At 34.3% G+C, this 7,584-nt stretch overlaps 1 pseudogene; it reads left to right on the top strand.

Moving 5' to 3' along the window:
• Positions 1–4,631: 4,631 nt before the first annotated feature.
• On the top strand, positions 4,632–7,133 carry LOC123896363 (annotated as a pseudogene).
• The last annotated feature ends 451 nt before the right edge of the window (positions 7,134–7,584 follow it).

Raw genomic sequence — 7,584 nt, 5'->3', positions numbered from 1 at the left:
AAAAAAAATTAAGAGACCAAAATCAAATTTTGGAACAAAAGTATAAAGAACCAAATCATCATACATACAATGGATACAAATGAATCAACTGTGCAATTACAAAGCTATTCTCTCCAATATACTAACCACTTTCAGAATGGCTTCCCAACTTCCCCTCCTTCTCTCTTATTACAGAAATCCTCTAAAACTAGTGAATATCCTAACTAACTCTAATTCTAACTTCTTCTGCAACCTTCTAGAATTTATGCTAGTGTGAGTTGCGCTCTATGATTGGCTCATCTAGAGTTATGATCCTAGGTTTCCCATCACTACGTCCGCTCCTCCTTCCGAAACAGAGATCAAACAAGTTTAATTACCTAAAATATACCTTTTCAAAAACTCCACTAAAAAAGGGTACTCCCTCCGGTTACTATTATTAGCAAAAAATCACTTTTTAGATTCATGGAATAACTGATGTATCTATAGTTTGTAGGGACATTTCAATAAGTTTTTGGTGATTATTTAACGGTTTAAGACTATAACCATTCTGAAGCACCTAACTCATGGCCAGTTTGTAGCACTCAACATCTATAAGGAAATTGGCTAGAAAGGACAGTTATTGATAAATATTGGTCAGATATACATATCTTGTGTGTGTGTGGTATATGTGGTGCATTGTTTAAATTTGTGTGTGTGGTATATGTGGTGAATCTTGGGTGAAGTTAACAGCGATATACTGTATAAATTACAACTATTTAAAGAATTAATGTAGTGATCCTGCTTTAATATAAAACAAAAATATTGGTGGAAATCAATGAAAGAATCAATCAATATTTCAGAATTTAGACAATTAATTCAACTTGAATTGGTTAGGAGTACCTGAAACACACACAGAATTGGTCCTGAAAGGAAGAATAGTCGAATACTTGACAAAAATACTGGTGCATTCCACCATCGATCTTTCTAAGAATGATCTTTCTTGAGAGATACCAGTGAAGATAACACAGCTGATTCACTTGGGCGCTCCAAATTTGTCATGGAATCGGCTAACTGGGAATATACCCAGTGACATTGGTTTGCTAAAAGATCCATGTTTTAAAAGTATACTTTCAGACAACATCTACCCAAACTGTGAGGTAATATGTTGTCAGAGTATAAACTTACGAACTTTTTATAACGTCTAAATGTATACATTCGGAAAACTAATGTAGTTCTTATGCCAATAAGCATCCAGACAGTGTCTTTAGGATTATATCTATACTTTGTTTTTGTTTTTCAAGATTATACAACAGCATAGCTAATAATGTAGTGTTAGATCAGGTTCAATGCATAAGCTGTTTGCATAACAATCAACATACATTCAAGTTCTAACAGCAAAACCAAATTAAGCGCATCAAAGTTTTAAACAAATAAAAATACAAAACCAAATCAGTATACCATGTACATTCAAGTACTAACCGAATATGAATTGGGTGGGAGTGGGAGTACCCGAAGCACGAACAAAAAGTCCTGCCTAAAGGCTGCTATATCAGCACCATCATGCTTAAACTTTTCTATTCTTTTGCCATTCAGAATACACTTTAAGATCTTCTTGGACAGTGAAAAATGAAGTATAAATCCACGTTAATACATCTCATTTATAGATCAAACATAAATGCATGGGACAGGTATCAACTGGGTCCACCAGCTCTGATGATCCTCAGAGAGCTTGAAAAGTTCAAGGATTGAGATTCCATAGCCAGAGATGATCTACACAATGGCTGACTATGGTAAAGGTTTTGTCATTCACTTTGAACAAACTGAGATGGAAAAAAAGGTTCCTTTTCCTTGAACATAATAGCTATTTATATGTGATCTCTATTGAATAAAGTATTAGACATTTTACTCTTTTAAGATACAAAGGTGTAATGATTCCTTAAGTTAGAAATATTATTCACTGGAAAAAAGGATAAAAGTGTCCAATGTTGGTAATTGAAGGGGCAAAAATTGAACAAAAATAACTTATCGGTCAAAAGCGCCTAAAGTTTATAACTTAAGGGACGAAAATATAAGAAAAGATTTAGGAGACCATATTGAAATCTAGGAACAAAAGTATAATGTATAGTTGACATTGTAATAAGATATGCAGAACCAAACCATCATACATATGAGTGGATAGAAATGAATCAACTGAGCAATTACAAAGCTATTTTCAAGCAGGGATATAACTAAGAAAACTGTTCACTGTGGAAGTGAGTGTCATGAATATCGAGGCATAACTCATCTTTACAAAACTGGCTTGTAAGGTGAGGATTGCCTCACCTTTATAAACTCTTCTCAAGAATCCTATCTATCCGATCCCATTGAGTGTAGGCCGCTAACACACCCCCTCACGCTTCAGCCCGGCCCAATGGGCCTGAAACGTGAACGATGTAGGAAGCCCAACAATAGACCCGAGAGGCTCTGATACCATGTCATGAATATCGAGGCCTAACTCATCCTTACAAAACCGACTTTGTAAGGTGAGGATTGCCTCCTCTTTATAAACTCTTCTCACGAATCCTATCTACCCTACGTGAGACTAAATCCCACTGAGTGTTGGCCGCTAACAGTGAGGAGCAACTTTTCAAACCGAGTAAACAATATATTTATTGCATTATTTTTTACAACATCCATTAGTTTAAATCAATTTTTGATCAAGTGTTATAGGAAAATGAAAAATAATTAAAAACATCATAGAGGAATAGTGGCAACAAGTTTAAGTACCATAGAATCCGTGGACTCATTCCAGGTATTCGCAAGAAAGCTAGCACAAGGAATGCACCAATGTCACATCCCAGATATTACTAAGAAAATGTGCAAAGAATTTTTTTTTTTAATTAAGAAGCAATAGAAACAAGAAATGTGTCAAGGAGGATTCTTAAAACAATAAACAGTTTATGACATGATTTATTCACTTATAAACATATTAATCAAACTGTACATCTTTTCTTATAGAAAACATGTAATCTCCCTGAAAAGTTGACTTTATGAAATTCACGGAATATAGTACACATCACCTGATAGTTTCACAATAATATTTTTGTCAATATTAAAATATCTTTGATAGTTTCTGTTGAAAATAAAACAAAGAAACAGAATCCAAGAGATAAACAGAGAAAGTACAAGCCAATGAACTTTGTTTAGAAGACTATTATAGGGACAATTTTTCTACACTATCATATACCTTATTGATCATTATTTGTATCATTGGTGCATATGTATTTCAAGTTGACTTAATGAAATTCGTAGAAGATATGTTGCACATCACTGATAGTTTCATAATATTATTTTTTTGTCAGTGTTAAATAATTAGTAATAGGTTTTAGGGTCTGTTGAAAATAATTAACATAAAAACATAAACAGATAGGTAAGTACTTTCATTTTGGTCAATATCCTATTCAAGTTTAACATTTTGGCCAATAATAAACTATGTTGTCGTAGGTCCGTGATGTTTGTAAATAAATTAACCATAGGGAACCTTTTCTGAAGTTATTAGATTCTTTTCTAGGGTAAAATTTGTTTATATCCCCATATTCTCGATTACCCCAGTACAATTTTTCCTCTTCTAAGAATACCGCATCTAGATCCCTTGCTGTTCATTTTTCACACAGTCTCAAATGTCATCCACTCATTCAAGATCGGATGGTTCTGGCGTTTCACAAAGTTTTATGATTAAATCAATCTCAGTCACCGATTTTAGATCGGACGGCTGAGATCAGTTACGGCGTTTTGCAGTAACTGCATGAAATCCTATTCCAAGAATACCTCTCTCAGAGTGTATACTAAGTAGTATTCTGAATTTGAAAGGACAATTGAATAACTTATTGGTGGTTATTCAGCAGTTTAGCACTACAAACAATCTGAAGCGTCTAACTTATGACATGCTTCCTGGACTACTGGACTTGTAATGTAGACCTTTATATGCAGCATACTCAAAGTCTATAACTCAACTACAAGAGTATAATGAAATTGGCTAGAAGGGAGAGTTCTTGATAAATACTATATAGTTGGCCTTGTTATAGAATAAGCCACACATACATTAAATATTGGTCAGATACACGCATCAATGCATCATGCTAGAGTGAAAAATCAGTATATACATTGCCAAAAGGAAAAATGGGGCAGAGAAAGTCATAGAAAGGTACCTCCATGATTCATTGGCAAAGCACTTGAGTTAAGAGTTCATTCAAATCACATTCCTTATATTTTGAAGCCCTGAAAATCAAGACTTAGCAATTGTAAAGATCACAAAAATCAAGTCAATACACTTGCACTAACAACAATAAAAATGATTTTACTGATAAGAGAATGTTTAATATCGGGGATCCGGGGATCAAATCTGAAGTTGATCAGTACGTCGTATAATTTAATTCAACATTACTGACATTGCACAAGGCATCCTTTTTGACTTAATGAAATTTGCAGAATATAGGACACATCCACATACACTGAAAGCTTCACAATAAATTTTTTTGTCAATATTAAAATATTTTTGAAAGGCTTTATTGAAAATAAAAAAGTAACAGAATCAACCAAGAAAATACCAGCTACTTTGTTCTATATATATGTAATCATCAAAAGCTCTTGTGCTCATAAAATCATATATGATCATAATATACTCTGGTGGGACTATGGAAAACACAAAAATATTTAGATATTATGTTATTGCACTCCTCTTTCTTTTTACATCAACCCAGTACGTAGTGACTAGCCTTAATGTTAGCACACTTTGCATTAAGGAAGAGAGAGTGGCACTCCTTAAAGTAAAAAAAGATCTCAAGGATCCTTCCAATTGCCTTTCTTCTTGGATTGGGGAAGATTGCTGTAATTGGAAGGGTATACAATGTCACAACCAAACTGGTCATGTTCTAAAGTTTGAGCTCAATCCCTATCTTATTTGCAACAGAACTTTAAGTATATTTTCACTGTCTTCCTTCGGTGGTGAGATAAATCCTTCGTTGGCTGATTTGAAACACTTGAGTCACTTGGACCTAAGTAACAATAACTTCGAAGGAATCTCAATTCCAAAATTTATTGGTTCCCTCTATATGCTCAATTATCTTGACATATCCCGTGCTTCTTTTTCTGGAGTAGTCCCTACACATCTTGGCAATTTGTCAAATTTGCAGTATCTTGATATCTCTACCCAATTCTCGCCACTTTCAGTCAGTGACTTAAGCTGGCTCTCTTCTTTGTCTTCGCTTCAGTATCTTAATATGAATTTTATTAACATCACCAACACGCCCCATGAGTTGTTTCGAGTTTTGAATAAGTTGCCATCTTTGTTAGAGTTGCACTTGGCTTCTTGCAGCCTTGCTTCTCTCCCTCCATCTTCACCTTTATTAAACATTACATCACTTTCTGTGCTTGATCTCTCTGCAATCCTTTTAATTCATCTATACCTTCTTGGTTGTTTAACATGAGTACCCTTACAAAACTTTATCTTTACAAATCGTCTCTAATACATCTTGTTCCTTCTATGCTTGGAAGATGGAAGCTCTGCAAACTTCAAGTTCTAGACCTATCATATAATTTTATTACTAATGATATAGGTGAAATGATTGAGGCCATGTCTTGCAGCAACCGAAGTCTAAATTTTTTGTATTTGAGTCAAAATCAACTAACTGGGAAATTGTCTAATTCTTTAGGGAAGTTTAACCATCTCTTTGGTCTTGATCTATCAGACTCAGGTATCTCAGGTCCTATACCAACATCTATAGGAAACTTATCAAATCTAGATTCTCTAGACTTGGAAGGCAACATGATGAATGGGACAATTCCTGAAAGTATTGGTCAACTAACCAATCTGTATTCACTAAACCTACTTGAAAATTATTGGGAAGGTATAATGACAAATGTCCATTTCCATAATCTCACAAACCTAGTTAGTTTCTCTGTGTCATCTAAAAATAACACACTTGTTTTGAAAGTGACAAATGACTGGGTTCCGCCATTTAAGAATTTGTATTATGTGGAAATTCGTGATTGTCAAGTAGGCTCGATATTTCCTGATTGGCTCAAATACCAAATCCCCTTGAGGAAGATCTTCCTCAAAAATGCTGGAATTTTCGGGGAAATACCCCATTGGCTTTATAATATATCCTCTCAGTTAGAGAATATAGATCTTTCTAACAACGAAATAAGTGGTTTCCTTCCCAAAGAAATGAATTTCACATCCTCAAATTATCCTAGAGTTGATTTTTCTCATAACCACTTGAAGGGGTCAGTCCAAATTTGGTCTGGTTTGAGTGCTCTCTACCTAAGGAACAATTCATTATCCGGGACATTACCAGCCAATATTGGCGAAGAGATATCACATTTTGTGGACTTGGATCTCTCACATAACAACCTCAATGGGAGCATTCCACTATCCTTAAACAAGATTCAAAATTTAAGTTATCTTGATCTATCCAATAATTTTTTGACAGGGGAAATCCCCGAGTTTTGGATGGGTATGAAGAGCTTATACACCATTGATCTATCCAACAACAGGTTGGTAGGTGGAATCCCAACTTCAATATGTTCATTACCTTTTCTTTCCATCCTAGAACTGAGCAACAACAATCTCTCTGCAGATCTGTCTTTTGCCTTCCAGAAATGTGTTTGGTTACAAACTCTCTCGCTAAAATACAACAAGTTTTTTGGGTCAATACCAAAAGAGATAAGTAAAAACATTCCTTTCCTTTCAGAGTTATTATTACGGGGAAACACGTTAACAGGGAGCATTCCTAAAGACCTATGTCATCTACCTTCTCTTCATTTATTGGATTTAGCAGAAAACAATTTCTCAGGATCGATACCAACATGTTTGGGTGATGTGTACGGTTTCAAACTGCCACAAACGTACTTTAATGATTCAGTTTCTTCATTTGAAATTCAGGGCTATGTACCATACACGATGCATACAGAATTGGTCCTGAACGGAAGAATAGTTGAATACTTGAAGAAATATTTGGTTCATTCCACCATTGATCTTTCTAACAATGATCTTTCTGGAGAGATACCAGTGAATATAACAGTTGATTCACTTGGGCGCTTTGAATTTGTCTTGGAATCATCTAACTGGGAATATACCCAGCGACATTGGATTCTTAAGTTTTAATTTTATCTCTGAAGTTTTCATTCTATTTTAGTTCTTGAGGTACAAATATTACATTTTGGTAAAGTTTTTTCCCCTTAATTTTAGTCCCTTATGTTATAAAAATTAGACATTTACTCCTTAAGTTATAAATGTTATGGCTCCTAATGTTTGTGATTTAAGGGGCAAAAGATTTTGCATCTAATATTTATAAGTTAAATGACTAAAATAAAGCAAAAAAAATTAAGAGACAATTTACAAAGCTATTCTCAATAAGGGATATAACTAAGGAATTTGTTCACTGTTGCTGTGAGGGGAAACTTTTCAAACTGACCAAACAATATATTAATTGCATTAGTTTTTACAACATAAATGGACAGTTCATTAGTTTACAGCATTGCCTTGACTATGAGGCTGCCAATTTCAAATGTTTAATGTTGTCAATGAACTTTAATTGGTTTAGAAGACTATTATAGGGACATTTTTTCTACACTATCATGTACCTT

Source organism: Trifolium pratense, linkage group LG7 (genome assembly GCF_020283565.1).
Source record: "Trifolium pratense cultivar HEN17-A07 linkage group LG7, ARS_RC_1.1, whole genome shotgun sequence".
In the NCBI taxonomy this organism is placed as follows: Eukaryota; Viridiplantae; Streptophyta; class Magnoliopsida; order Fabales; family Fabaceae; genus Trifolium; species Trifolium pratense.
Note: the sequence above shows the minus strand (reverse complement) of the source record. Positions and strands in the feature narration are given on the sequence as shown.